This window comes from Xiphophorus hellerii, chromosome 12, assembly GCF_003331165.1.
Source record: "Xiphophorus hellerii strain 12219 chromosome 12, Xiphophorus_hellerii-4.1, whole genome shotgun sequence".
Taxonomy (NCBI): domain Eukaryota; kingdom Metazoa; phylum Chordata; class Actinopteri; order Cyprinodontiformes; family Poeciliidae; genus Xiphophorus; species Xiphophorus hellerii.
Genome location: NC_045683.1, coordinates 34,174,607 through 34,189,605, shown reverse-complemented (window position 1 = coordinate 34,189,605; position 14,999 = coordinate 34,174,607). Strand labels below are relative to the sequence as shown.

Sequence of the window (14,999 nt, the reverse complement as noted above, 5' to 3'; positions counted from 1 at the left end):
ATTGTCGAGGCGGCCGATCGGAGCTGTGGCCGCAAGGTTGTCGGTGCCTGTCGTGGCGGCGACCCTCGAAACCCGTTGGTGGACACCTTCGGTGAGGGATGCCGTCAGGCTGAAGAAGGAGTCCTACCGGGCCTTTTTGGCCTGTGGGACTCCGGAAACAGCTGATAGGTACCGGCAGGCAAAGCGGCATGCGGCTCAGGTGGTTGCTGAGGCAAAAACTCGGGCGTGGGAGGAGTTTGGAGAGGCCATGGAGAAAGACTTCCGTACGGCTTCGAGGCGATTCTGGTCCACCATCCGGCATCTCAGGGGGGGGGAGCGGTACGGCACCAACACTGTTTATAGTGGGGATGGTGTGCTGCTGACCTCTACTCGGGACGTTGTGGGCCGGTGGGCAGAGTACTTCGAAGACCTCCTCAATCCCACCAACATGCCTTCCATTGATGAAGCTGAGCCTGGGGACTCTGGGTTGGGCTCTCCAATCTCTGGGGACAAGGTCGCCGAGGTGGTTAAGAAGCTCCTCAGTGGCAGAGCTCCGGGGGTGGATGAGATCCGCCCGGAGTTCCTTAAGGCTCTGGATGTTGTAGGGTTGTGTTGGCTGACGCGACTCTGCAATATTGCATGGACATCGGGGGCAGTTCCCCTGGATTGGCAGACTGGCGTGGTGGTCCCCCTGTTCAAAAAGGGGGACCGGAGGGTGTGCTCTAATCATAGAGGGGTCACACTCTTAAGCCTCCCTGGCAAGGTCTATTCAGGGGTCCTCGAGAGGAGGGTCCGTCGGATAGTCGAACCTCGGATTCAGGAAGAGAAGTGTGGTTTTCGTCCTGGTCGTGGAACACTGGACCAGCTCTACACCATGAGCAGGGTCCTGGAGGGTGCATGGGAGTTCGCCCAACCAGTCTACATGTGTTTTGTGGACTTGGAGAAGGCGTTCGACCGTGTCCCTCGGGGAGCCCTGTGGGGGGTTCTCCGGGAGTTTGGGGTACCGGGCCCTTTGATACGGGCTGTCAGGTCCCTGTATGACCGGTGTCAGAGTCACTTTCATGGGCAGAATTTCTAGGCGCAGCCAAGGTGTTGAGGGGAGCCGATCTGGTGGCCTTAGGATCTCATCTCTGCTTTTTGCAGACGATGTGGTCCTACTGGCCTCATCAGGTCATGATCTGCAGCTCTCGCTGGAGCGGTACGCAGCCGAGTGTGAAGCGGCCGGGATGGGGATCAGTGCCTCCAAATCCGAGGCCGTGGTCTTGAGCCGGAAAAGGGTAGAGTGCCTTCTCCGGGTCGGGGGAGTGTCCTGCCCCAAGTGGAGGAGTTCAAGTATGTCAGGATCTTGTTCACGAATGGGGGAAGAAGGGAGCGGGAGATCGACAGGCGGATTGGCGCAGCGTCTGCCGTCAAGCGGGCGCTGTACCGGTCCGTCGTGGTGAAGAGAGAGCTGAGCCAAAAAGTGAAGCTCTCGATTTACCGGTCGATCTACGTTCCCACCCTCATCTATGGTCATGAGCTTTGGGTCATGATCGAAAGAACGAGATCGCAGATACAAGTGGCCGAAATGGGTTTTCTCCGTAGGGTGGCTGGGCTCTCCCTTAGAGATAGGGTGAGAAACTCAGTCATCCGGGAGGGACTCAGAGTAGAGCCGCTGCTCCTTCACATCGAGAGGAGCCAGTTGAGGTGGGTCGGGCATCTGGTCAGGATGCCTCCTGGACGCCTCCCTGGTGAGGTGTTCCGGGCACGTCCCACCGGGAGGAGGCCCCGGGGAAGACCCAGGACACGCTGGAGGGACTATGTCTCTCGGCTGGCCTGGGAACGCCTTGGGATTCCCCCGGAAGAGCTAGAAGAAGTGGCTGGGGAGAGGGAAGTCTGGGCCTACCTTCTGAAGCTGCTACCCCCGCTACCCGACCTCGGATAAGCGGAAGAAGATGGATGGATGGATCCATCAGCTTACCATCCCTGGTCCAGACTGGATCCTCATTGATTGAAAGATAAACAAAACCCTGCTAACCCAGCGGTATGACAACGAGCCTCAGAGGCAACGTTTCCAGGACTATGCTTTGCATGAACATATGGTACACATATTACCAGTTTGTGGACCACACCTCAGGACGTGCAGAGGGGGCTTGAGCCCCTGTCACTTTTATTCTTGATGCCCCTGGTGCCCTTTTTGGGGCCTGCCATGCAAAGCAATGGCAGGAACCTATTGCTCGTCACTAATTCACGTAGAAATGCCATTCAAATTTCATTTTGTAGATACGTCTGTGATGTCTTCGAAAGTGAAGACGGCTCGTCGATACCAGTTACGGTTTGTCCACAATTTGTCTCTAAGCGACCCAAAGTTTCTCATTTTTCCTAAAATTAGAGTGAGAGTCAGGGCCATTAGATCTCGGCTAGAGTGAGAAATGAAGACAATTTTTCAACGCAAAATAATTTTGAAATCGCCATCACGCCCACAAATATCGCACGATTGGTATCAAAATCGGTCCTGACATTGATACGCATGTCTGCTCCGGTAAAATGTTTTCGAAATTTATCTAGACCGTACGGTTTTCTGTCACGGTGCTTCAGAGCAAAGTCATGCGATAGGATTTTCTGATGCTGTCTGAGGCTCTCTCCCATGTATTTGACTACAATTTCAGATCTGGGCACAACATTTCTTTCTCTCATCGCTGTAAATGCTCTGAGTGAGGTACAGATATGAATCTCAGGACTATCGCAGAAGACACATAGCCCTCTCATACGCTTCAAACAGTTTTCGAATATGTATTACGGTTCCCGAACGGGAAGGATTTGTTTCCAATCCTTTTTTTCAGTAAAACTTGTTGGCTCAAAGAGAGTATTCTCTGCCCCAGCCTCTATCACTAACAGTTCACACTTTGGTGAGAAAATTATTTACCATAGCAACGGAACTCAAGAGGCTATTGGCTGCTGATTAGGACTACAAATACGCATCACTGTAGTTCTAACTATAGTGGAACACTCAGTTGAAACAGATCAGGACTGAACTGGCCTTTAGAACTACTTGCTGCTATGGGCTGTATATAACTGATTTAACTCAGTAACTGTTACACAAGGGATTAGTTTGGAACTTTAAAATGACGCATAATAATAATTTCAAAATAAAAGCCTTGAATATTTTTACATGACGTAATTGCTCTTTTTGGCTTTATTTGACTTTTTCATCCAAAGCACTGTTACACATGGTATTAGTTTGGCCCTTTGAAATGAAGCATACTGAAAATTTCAAAATAAAAGCCTTGAGAATTTTTACATGAGATTATTGCTGTTTTGAGCATTATATAACTGATTTTATCCAATGACTGTTATTCATGGGATTAGGTTGGCCCTTTGAAATGAAGTTTAACAAAAATTCCAAAATAAAAGCCTTGAATATTTTTACATCATGTAATTGCTCTTTTTGGCTTTATTTGACTTTTTCATCCAAAGCACTGTTACACATGGTATTAGTTCGGAACTTTAAAATGAAGCATACTGAAAATTTCAAAATAAAAGCCTTGAATATTTTTAAATCAGATAATTGCTCTGTTGAGCATTATATAACTGATTTAACCCAATGACTGTTATACATGGAATTAGTTTGGCGCTTTGAAATGAAGCTTAACAAACATTCCAAAATAAAAGCCTTTAATATTTTTACATCAACTACTTGCATTTTCAGCATTATATAACTGATTTAACCCAATGACTGTTATTCATGGGATTAGTTTGGCCCTTTGAAATGAAGTTTAACAAAAATTCCAAAATAAAAGCCTTGAATATTTTTACATCATGTAATTGCTCTTTTTGGCTTTATTTGACTTTTTCATCCAAAGCACTGTTACACATGGTATTAGTTTGGCCCTTTGAAATGAAGCATACTGAAAATTTCAAATTAAAAGCCTTGACAATTTTACATCAGGTATTTGCTCTTTTGGGCATTATGTGATTTTTTTATCCAAAGCACTGATAAACATAGGATTAGTTTGGCGCTTTGAAATGAAGCTTAACAAACATTTCAAAATAAAAGCCTTTAATATTTTTACATCAACTACTTGTGTTTTGAGCATTTGTAGGTTATCCTGCAATAGTCAGCCCCGCCCACTCCTCACTACTCCCCAGGGCTGCCTACTGACCAGTTCTCCGTCTAACAGGTCCGGAAAATCTCTGAGTCCTGGGTATTACCCTAAGAGTACTCTATAAGAGATAATCTATTTAAACTGGTGGCGAAAGTGACTCGTCTAGCTCTAACTACCTCCAATCCAGAAGTTATGACCCTTTACAGTTAAGAAACAATCAGCTGAGTAGCCCTCGCAGCTGCATAATTCCAATAACCACTTCTGTTAACGGTAGCCCACTTTCTAAATCATAACTTGCACTTGGAACCGGCTAGATTATGTTTAGTGACTTAGATGTAAGTCCCAGGGTCATTATTTACTCTCACCAAAGGAAATTATGAAGCCTCCTATTTACTGGAATCATGTACATTAGTTTTACCTTGATTAAAAGAACTGGACAAAGATTAAATGACTCTATTAATTCCAATGTCCACCAACCTCATTAGAATTTTGTAGTATAAATTTATTAAGCAAGCTTAAGCAGGGATATGCGACATACAAATCAATTATCAATCGTATATAGATCAAAAACAGTGTAATAAAATTTACATGTACAATCATACTACTCTGTCTCCTTTCCCTAAGAGTTAAGTCGCAAGTTCTGAAATAGAATTTCAATGGGCAGATTCAACTCATACCCAGACGATGGTGGATCTTTTGGCAACAGGAATTTCTTGCATCCTTGGTTGAGGTCTTTGCCCTGTGTGGAAGGATCCTCCTTAGAAAGGAAACAAAGTAGAACGGGTCCGAATCCTTTTGCAAGACCCAGTTCTTCCTCCCCGTGGGACCTTTGTCCTTCCTCCAAGTCTTGTTGCAGAGTTTGGGAATGCTGGGTTGAGACGAGACCAGCGGTCGAATAAAGAACCAGAGATGGGGCGATGGAACCCAGTCCTTTTTTAGCGGTGTGAAGTCCGAGCTTCCCCGTGGTTCTGAAGTGCGGTCCGTAGCTTAATCTGCTCCTCGGTGAGTTGTTTCTCCTTCTGCGCCGCCGGACTGGGGACAGCTGGTTCCTCTTTTCAGCCCCTTTTTATGCCTCTCCTCACCATGTGTGTGTATGGGAAGGTTTGGCCTACGTGACTTCCTTCACGGCCGCTGTGTCTCATGAAAAAGTCCCCCCCCCTTTCTCAACCTGCTTGCTGACCACAGTGGAATTTCCCGTCCTTCTCCTTTCTTCCTGTGCTCCTTGGCCATCTGTTCAGAACTGCTTGCGACATTTCCTGTTTTCAGGGCTGTACTGCACATTCGTCTTCTCTATATTCTGTAACTCACTTTATCTATTAAAACTCAGTAAACACATTCAACCTCTTGTTAAATTGATTTCAGATGATTATAACTTCATATTCATTGACAATACATCACATCTTTTCCATTTTGTGAATTATTAACATAATCATTACATATTTAAATCATTACAGATCATTAATCAGAGATTCTTTGCAGAAAGTTATTGAGTGATTACCTGTATTCATGTTATTCAGACTTATTCAACTTAATTAACTTTTAATCAAACTACAGGATTACTTTATTTCTTCCAAGCCATTATGCATCTTTTTCTGCGTGTGCCTGGAAAGATCTCATACCCTTATGCCAGTTTTCTTGACACCCCCTCCATGAGATCGGACGGTGCTGCGCAGAAAACACAGAGTCCAAAGTCAAAAGAGATCAAGTCCATCACCACAAGTGGCAGTGAGGATGTCCCGCTCATAGCAGGTAACCGGAGACGATGAAGGTGTCCAGGAATCCACAACCTCATACTCCGACAGATTGGATGGCGGAGAAAGCCAGTGTTCTGCACCCAAATCGTTGTCAAGGGTAGTTTCACCTGAGACGGAAAGGGTGGAACGCTCCAGCGGAGGCTGCAGAGGCGAAGGCAAGTCCATGCCAAGGTCTGGCAGCGCGGACGGGTAGTTGCAGTAGCCTTCCAATTCTGCCAGCAGATTCTGGAAATCCATATCACTTGGTGAGGGAGATGAAGGGGAAAGGATGTCCTCAGTCTGGCATGCTTGGGGAGATGAACTGAGGTTCTCAGTTTGGGTACCTCTCTCGTTAGTCGCACTGCTGGTTTGGCATCCGACGTCGATAAACAAATCTGGAGACACGGGACGTGTAGGCGGAAGGTAGTCGCCCACCGCCACAATTCGGCCGTCCAACAGATGTAAAGTTGGGAGGCATTGCCGAGTAATTTGGTGTTCCCATAATTTATGAATCACGGGCAGCCGTAGTCCCGTATACAACGGAGGTGTGGTGAAGTCGTCGTCGTCTAGGCCAAACGCAGAGGTCCACACGATTTTGTGCACCCGTTCCAGGGATCTAGAGGTGGAATCCGCTATGTAGGGCAAATCCTCCAGCCCTGTGGCGCAGAGGATTGCCGTTACATTGGTAAAATTGGCGTTCACGCATTTGTGACACCAGCGGGAAGACGATGCAACCCAAATGAATCCATAAGATTCTGCGGTGATTCCACACCCCACACAGCAGGTTGATGCCTGAGGAGAAACAGTGACCCAGGTAACTTCATGATCAGTGGTTATTGATTAACTACATGTACTTACAACGCCGAAAATGCAAAAGCGAAAGCTGAGAGAGTAGGCTGGGTTAAGCCCGTGTGCCGGCGTATTTTGCGAGCCAAGGTGAATTAATCACAGGAGCCGGAACGTCATGATCCGGAGCGGGTTCACCTCGATCATAGACATGAGCTGAATCATGGAATATTGCCGCGTAGGTCATCAGCCATACAACAATGGCTAGGTCCGAGGTCTCACGGAGCCAGTAGAGGACCACCAGGATCCCCCAAACCGTTGCCCAAAGAGCCAGAATTATCCATTTCTGCATCCAAATTCGCCTTCCCCGACCCTTGATAGACAAGGCCTGGCGCGCTAAATAGATGAGGATAGATACTGCGAATAGCCCTTCTAGAATAGCTGTGAGGATCTTAAATGGGGCGGCTCGGGTAGCTTGTGTGCCCCCAATGACCAATTCCAGTATCAGGGCTATGGTGTCGGTGATGAGCCATAGGCAAACCACAACGCCCCTGCGCCAATTAATGCGGGTACGGCCCATCAAGTAACAAGCAAAAAGGGATGAAGCCAACCCCCATTTGTGGAGAACGACGGGACGGAGGATCAGCTTGGCATATCCTTGTAGCGCGACGAAGATCCTCATAGGGTGTTCCTTAGGCCAAGGACCGGTGTGGCAGAAGACTACCCAGGCCAGGGTAATCCCTAAATGCTCAAGGGTACTCACTTGAATCGGTGCAAAAAGTGAGTTGGGGTTTGATGAGTTGGTTGAAGAGTTGGATGAAGAGTTGGTTTCCATGATGTCCGATGATGGTTGCTCTGGATCAGGTCTTCTCAGCAGCTGCGGTGAAGGTTGAATGGCTCGCAGGCACACGGCAGCTCTCTCTTATGCAGAAGTAGGCTCCTCCTTCGGGGGGAGGGGCTGGTAGTCCCTCTTTTTACAACGACACAGTGCTTTTAGCCACGCCTCCAGGACGATTTTACCGATGATCAACGCCACAGCGACGCCCAGGAGGCCCAAGAGGTACGGCCACAGCAGACTCAAAGCACTCATCAACCATTGTTCAACAATGTTGAGGCCCTCTTCCACCACATGAGCAACTTCTTCCGCAACCTCAGAAATAGCGGCCACCAATGTTGCCCCCATAGTCTCGTACCAGTAACAATCATGTTGATCAGGGCCATCGCCACATTGCTGCCAATTCTCCGTAGTGGTGGAGCAGGTGAGATTGGAATACAAAAGGTTAGGTCCTACCCAGTCAAACCCTGAATCTATGTTGCCATCACACAGACTTTTACGGAAAGCATGTCCTTCTGCGATGGCTATAAGGGAGTCAGGGATGAACGGAACAGGAAGACCAAGTATACTCTTGCGCTTCTGGAGATGATATCCTAGAATTGCATCGGTGCAGGTCCGTCCGCTCACTATCGCCCTTCGCCATGTTCCATTGAATTTCCGCCAAGTAACCTCAGAAGAGTGAGTGTCATATTCTTCTGCATAATGGTCTTCGCAGTAACTCTCCCAACCTTGGAGCTCTCCGCAGGGTCGTCTGGCCAAACCTATTACACACTCAAGGATATTTCTGGTGTTGTTTTTACAAGTCATGCGCCAAGGTCTTGGGCTGACGTAACTGGCCGGTCTCCAAAAAATCCCAGGCCAAATCATGCGTTCCTTTGAGTAGACCGTAGCGATGTATTGGTACTGTACCCAATAGTTTGTTGATTCTGTAAGGCATGGTGTTACCCAGGCTTCAACCTCATGTTGTTGGAGTCCCCACCACTCGTAGTCCCATTTTCGATAGTAATCCTCGTACCAGGCTCGTAGGGCCCATTTGGCCGTAGGAGCTTTATCAGGATCAGGGCAGTTATACCTCCAGGTAGAGTGCAAAGCGTTGCCGACCTGCCAGAGGTCGCACCGTGGCGATGAGAGGGTCTTCTTCCAGCAGGTGTCATTTAGGCTCTCAAAAATTCTGTTTGCAACACACTTGTCAATTTTTGCAAAGTCCGTTTCAGGAACGGTGAGAAGGTCATCAGGAGTCGGAAGGCGCTGCGTACGCAAGTTGGCAATGTATAGATCCGTTAATCCAGTGTGAGAACGAACTGTCCCCTCTGGGAAGTCTCCCATAAAGAACGTTTGGTCTTTGGCTATGTATGTCCACGGGAACGTGTTGTTCAGCCAGGGTTCAATTTCTGTACGGTGTGGACGTGTAGAGTGCCAAAAATCAGCCCAGTATTCTTCTATGGCTGATACTATATAGTTCTGTCCTACACATTTCACAAACTTGTTCCAGAGGCAAGGATTTAACCAAAGAAAGTGGTGTTTGTAACAGTGCTGTTGCTCGTTGTCATACATAAACCGTCTAGGTCCTTGTCTGATCAGGAAAGCCGTCATGTTAGTCAAATTGGCTGATGTAGGCGAAACCGTTGCATTGACTGGAAGAGTGCCTCGGGAGGCATTTCGGAAGGTCCAGTTCCCCGGTGGTGCAGTTGGGATGGTGTCATCCACCCTGCAATTCAGGTGATAATCTCCCCAAAACTCCTCTCGGGGAAGCCAGGCTCGACAGCCTGAGGACCTGTGTGGGGCTGGGTATACTACTTCGGTATCCCAGTACCCTTGACTTGGCAACAATAGCAGCGATCGACAAGCCATGTTGCAATGCCATTCTGGCATACCTCGGTCCGGGTGAATCCAGTTGCATCTGACGGTCCGTCGTTCTTTGTTTTGCAGAACCCGTATCCAGCAGAGCACTCCGGTGTCGAGGAAGTCATAGTTGTAGATCTCCCAGGTGCGATTCAGAAGGTCGTCCAGAGTGGAGTCGTTCAATCCGAAAGCTCGGCGTTCCACGTACTTTTTACCGTTGTCTTTGGCGAACAGTCCGGTTCGATTCTGGACAGAAGTTTCGTTGTCCCATGGTACAAAAATAGCCGTGGTGTTTGTGTTCCAACAATTGAAGTTGGCGTACTTGGAATGTCCGTAGGTGACTCTTGTATGCGTGAGATACCACGGTCCAACTCCGATGAAGTAGAAGATAGTAGCAAGAACAGCAGCAGCAAACAGCAGGGCAAGGAGCGTTAGCAGCCCTTTCAGGCATAGGGATTTTCCGGTTATCGTAGTCGTTTTCCGTAGCAAAGGTTCGTTAGAGGTTTCCGAGTCGTCGTCAGTGTCAGTAGAGCCGTCCGATTCTGATGTAACATCCAGCAACTCCGGGTCTGTAGGCCGGCGCTTCATGCCGATAGCATCCATCTTGGCCAGATTAGTGCTTCTCTGGGGTCTGATGTATCAGGCTTTGCGCAGACTTTCCTCAAAGCCTTGAGGTGGCCCTGGTTGGCAGGGTTATGTCCAACCCGTCTGGTGGCTCTTCTCTGCTGCAGTGCTGTAAGTATGGGAGAGGGGTAGGGTAAATCAGGTTCCAACCCCCTCCACACCCACTTCCAGTGGAACACCCTCCAGTAATCTGGCCGAGGAAACGGGCCTTGGGCGGTGCCGGTTTTCAGCGCCTGGTCATACCAGGATTCGTGGTTGTACCCTATTGGGGCAGGCACTGAAATGTAGGTGTACAATGATTGTCCATGCAGAGTTAGCCTGGTGCGGTACCCCCAGGATGACGGAGTATAAATCCTCTGGTGTGGTGGATTGGGGTAGACCCTGTCAATTTCCAATTTCAATGGAAGCTTGGTGTTATTATATATGTAACATTCTGGATTCGTTTCCCTCTGTATTATGGTTTTCGCCATGCTTGGTGATGTGGTCCAAATGATCATGTCATTAACTGTAATTTCACAATACAGTCCTTGCAGTGGTTCAAGATAATGGGGACCCCACCTAACACGCAGCTCGATCCCCCGTACCCTGAAATACACTGTATTAAAAGTCCATGGTAGAGATCTTGGACACCTAGGGGAGATTGATGCAAAATTAACCGTGTTTTCAGATCCTCTTCCTTGCCAAGCAGGCGGTGCGGTAGGGATAAATATATGTGGCTTCGTGGGAGGGGGCGTCGTGTATTCTTCACTTTCCTCCACCTGTTTTGTGTTTTGGAAATTGGTGGGTCGGAGATATATGAGATATTTGAGAAAATAGGCCTCGGTGAGCGGATTGGATACAGTGAAATCTTCTCTTGGCATATCGAGTAGAATGGAGGTGGTAGGGAGTCTTAAAAACGGGCCTCTGTCTGATAGTCCCGATGAGACTCCAACCCCCACTTTGAACAATCTAGTCACAAAACACTGTCTCCCTTTTCGCTTTTTGGTTTTTTGCTGACCTTTAGACTTGACGACTCGTTTTTCTCCTTCCGGTGTGTCCATCAGTTTTGGTTTGTCTTTCTCCATGGAAATGCTGAGGCGAGCTTCTGCCAGGCGTGAGTTTTGGGTTTCTTCTTGGGAGGCTCCGGCTCCGTACTGGACACGGTGGCGTAAGTCTGCTCGTCTGGTACCACTTTGATGGCGGCTCCGACTGAATAGATCCCTTTATAGGGGACGGTGATCATGCGCACTGACAGCTGGACTTGACAGGAGGTGCTAGGATCAGAGGGCGTGCCCGCCCTGTGAGCCACGCCTCCCGGGTGTTGCAAAACTCCATCCCGAAACTGGGATTCCGCTGTCACCCAGTAGAGGCAAGACTTCTCCTTTGGTCTTACCGCATTGCTGCCCCATCCGTCCACTTCAGTGGTGTAGTAATACATATCTGAGCTGCGCACCCCATCTTCTCTTGGTACATCCGGCAGATCTACTATTGGTATTGTGCAGTCGTTGATGACCTCCAAAATTAGATGTGCCCAGGTGGTCAGTTCCCAGGGGCCTGTCCACCCACCGTTAACGGCTTGCTCTCGGGCGTCATCTGGGAGTGCACTGAGCTCCTCGGCTGATGGTTGGTATGCATGAGGCCGATGTACCCGGAAGACCACAGGAGAGTGGTTGGCATTCAATGGTGGAAATGACAGGGAAGCTCTAGCAGCGTCATACGGCCAGGCGGCTTGAACAGAATCCCACAGGACATCATGCGGTCCTTCTTCCCTCCTCCACACCCATGGGTCCAGTTCTTCTGGAGTGTTCGGAGGAGCGGAAGGTCCTGGTAATATTATCGTATGGGGCTCCCATAGTTCGATTGCACTCGCCCGTAGGTTCTGTAATACCGCAGCGAGCTGTAGAACCTTGTCACTTGCCACCCTTCAGCTTCGCCTGTCAGTGTTACCTCACCGCTCCTTAGCTGTTCCTCACACACAGGACAGTGGTGTAGCTCATTTCCATCCCACGTGCAATAACAAGTTCTTGGTTCTTCCTTGAGCCACCCCCATTGGGTTTCCAACTTAAGCCGGGGCAGGTAACCCACTCGGCAGTTCCCACAGATTGTATTGTTCAACACCGTGACCGGGGAGACGCGAAGATGTTGTAGCATCTCTGCGGTAGCCCCCTGGTGCCTTGGCTTCTCACGGCCCGGTCCTTCCCAGATAATGGGGAGATGGTGGTCCGTTAAACAAACCGGGCAGCCGCTTTTAGCTTTCCCCCAAACCAGCATCTCTCTCTCCTCCGACAGGACTCCATTTTTAGCCCAATCCAATTTCTTCAGGGCTCGTCCCGCCCAAATCCCTGAAGGTGTTCTTCTAATTACAACCACCCCTTTCACGGTGGCCAGTCCGAGATAGGGTGGAATGGTACATGATTCACTGGCCATTTCACCGGCTTCTGTTTCACTTTAGTCAGGAACCGGCTTGAGCTGCTCAACTCCTTGGATCCCTTTTCTTTCCAGCAATACTGTGTTCCTATCCAGTACTTTCTTGACGATGTCAGTTGTCTCAAACTTGGGTTTTACTGCTGCATGTACAGGTTGCTCTCTTGCTTTGACCCACACGCGCTGTCCCTCTCGGAATGGCACTCTGGGCGTCAGCTTCTCCTTTTTGTCGCTGGAACCCCGCCCCACTTCCTTCGTGGTGAACGGCCGTTGGTTGAGTTCCATCGCGGGGGCGGGTCTTTCGGCTCTGCTTCTGTCATTCAGGGCCTGCCCTATTTCCACCGCTTGGGTGCTCCAACTGTTGGTGTTAGCATTTTTAGCTATCCAGCTTTTTACTAACCCAATGGCTCGTTCCACCACTCCGTTGGCTTGTGGGGTGTAAGGTGGCGAGTAAACTCGCATTACTCCATACTTCTGACACCACTGGTCAACCTGTGAATTACGGAAATGAGTCCCATTGTCCGTACGCAGCTCTTTCGGGATTCCCAGGGCACTGCATACTTGTTCCAGCATGCCGACAACGCTATTGCCGTTTGCTTTTCTGGCTGCTTTTGTAGTTACAAACCCCGACATAGAATCCACCAGCACTAAGAGGTACTTCTCACCTCTCCTTCCTGTTATCCCCATGGGACCTGCAACATCCATGCAGACTGAGCCCCAGGGGACCGTGCTTTTGATGGACAACCCATCCATCCGCTGCCCTCGGCGACCTGCGTTGTATTGACCACACACTTCACAGTCCCTTAGCACGCGTTGGACTTGTTTTACTGGGATCCAAAGATCTTGCTCCTCCAGTTCCTTACGGGTAGGTCGCACGCCTGCATGTCCAAGGGCCTCATGCACGCTCCGCATGACCTCGACCACGTACTCTTCTGGGACCTCCCGTCCTCTGGGAGTACTGTCCCACTTCTCGGTACCGACAAAGACGATCTTTCTTTGTTGGACATAACAGTCCACTTCATCATTCCCACGCCAATGAGCTCCCTCATGCGTGTGTGCTCTTTGATGCTCAACATCTATTTCCAACTGCAGTTTTAGCTCAGCAATCTTTTTCCACAAGTCTTTGTGTGCCACTGGCTTGCCCTTTGCTGTCTCGAAACCATTTTCTTCCCAAATGGCCAAGTCCTCTCTAAGGGCCTGAGCACAGTAGTAACTATCGGTTACTAACCTGGCACTTTTGATTTTCCTTTTTACCAGCTCCAGCAATCCTTCCAGTACTGCCGTCACTTCTCCGGCTTGAGCACTACCGGGGGCCTTTCCTTTCTGACGGCATTTCTCTTTGCCATCCTGCTTCAGAATAAATCCCCAGTATGCCGACTGGTCGGACCCCTTTCTGGATCCATCAGTGTAGATTGTCCATTCCGGTTGTCCTGGCTTCTCAGGTGTTTCTTGTGGTTTTTTCTTACTGGTGAGTTGTGCTGGCCCAATTTCAAGCTCCGGGTCCAGCAAGATGTCCTCCCATCTTCCCCACCGAGTGTTGGTTGCTTTAGTACTTTCCACAGTCCCTTTTCTTAGGTACTTGTGAACTTGACTTTGTGTGATGACTTTAACTGGTTGTCCTTGTGCTAAATCTTTCAGCACACCCCAATATCGAGCTAACACCGCTAGCTCCTTCTCCTCCTGCGGGTATTTCTTCTCAACAGAAGTCAGGGTGTAACTCCACAGGGTAACCAGGCCTCCATTTTCGTTACTCACTTTGATCATGGCGTCGTCATTCTCGCAGCTGATTTCTGCCACTAGTCTTTCTGACAAACTTCTTGGCTCCAGTCTCACAGCTGCTTGAATGGCCTTTCTCAGTTCCTCTAGGTTCTGTTGATTGGCTGCTGTCCAAACCCAGGGTCTTTTTCCGTCTTTCTCATCGTCCTCACTTTTCCTCAGGCAGTGGTACAATGGTTTGGCATATTTCTGATAGTTGGGCACATGGTCTCTGACGTAGTTGCACAATCCCAATATTTTCTGCAAGTCATTTTCTGACTGAGGTGGTTGAATGTTTGCGAGCTTTTCTCTGTATCCATCCGAGAGTCCTAAGTCCGATGTGACTTCGAAACCCAGATAGTTCACTTGGAACTGTCCAAATTGACATTTCTTGAGGTTTAGTTTCAAACCTGCCTTGGTGAGGTTTTCAACTACTTTTTGTAGCCTTTCTAAGTGTTCTTTTTCTGTGTCATCAGCAATGAAAACATCATCAATGTACACAGTTGCCCCTACGTCCCCCAGTACTTCCATCACTGCTGACTGGAACACATTTGGAGAGTTCTTGTAGCCCTGGGGTAACCTTTGCCACACATAGCTTTTGCCTTTGTGGGTGAATGCAGTTTTACCTTGCGATTGTCTGGCGAGGCGTAGGGAGAAAAATCCATTAGCTAGGTCGATGCAAGACTTGAACTTCTTGACTCGGAGAGTTTTCAGCGCTCCTTGTGGATTGATTAGACTGGCTCGGTTTGCTATTGTTCTCCGATTCAGGGCCTTGAAGTTGATGACTGGCCTCCAACCCCCTCCAGCCGATTCAGGTTTCTTCACCGCCTGGATGGGGCTGTTGGTGATCGGGTTGAGTTCCTCTCTGATGATCTCTAGGGCACCCAGTTCCTTCACGATCTTGTCCATCTCCTCGACTGCTCCTGGGTTCAACGGGTACTGCCGAACAGGTGGATG

At 48.9% G+C, this 14,999-nt stretch overlaps 1 protein-coding gene across 6 annotated transcripts in view; it reads right to left on the bottom strand.

Annotated features, from left to right (window-relative positions):
• abca2 (ATP-binding cassette, sub-family A (ABC1), member 2) overlaps positions 1–14,999 on the bottom strand; it is a 180,724-nt gene that overhangs the window by 66,443 nt on the left and 99,282 nt on the right. The gene's annotated exons all lie outside the window — the stretch shown is intronic.